The sequence below is a fragment of the Nanorana parkeri genome, unplaced genomic scaffold, assembly GCF_000935625.1.
Source record: "Nanorana parkeri isolate BGI_ZX_2015 unplaced genomic scaffold, ASM93562v1 scaffold3184, whole genome shotgun sequence".
Classification (NCBI taxonomy): domain Eukaryota; kingdom Metazoa; phylum Chordata; class Amphibia; order Anura; family Dicroglossidae; genus Nanorana; species Nanorana parkeri.
This window is the reverse complement of record NW_017309452.1, coordinates 4,603-4,863: the sequence shown is the minus strand read 5'-3', so window position 1 is coordinate 4,863 and position 261 is coordinate 4,603.

Below are 261 nucleotides of genomic sequence, written 5' to 3'. Positions count from 1 at the left end.
CAACAACAAATAAAAGTTGTTATTTATTGGCCCGGGACCTGCTAGAAGATTCTGGCAGGTGCCAGGCCAATAGGAAACAGTTGGGCGGAGCTAGCTGTCACCGATAGCTCCGCCTAATTGTTTTTTTTTTTTAATCTTTAAAATATTTTAGTTTTTTTTGTTAATTCTACTTTTTTTTTCTCCTATTCTTTTCACTTATTTTCTATTCCGCTCGACACCACGGAGGTACCGAGCAGAATAGCCGAGCATTTGTCTTTTCAG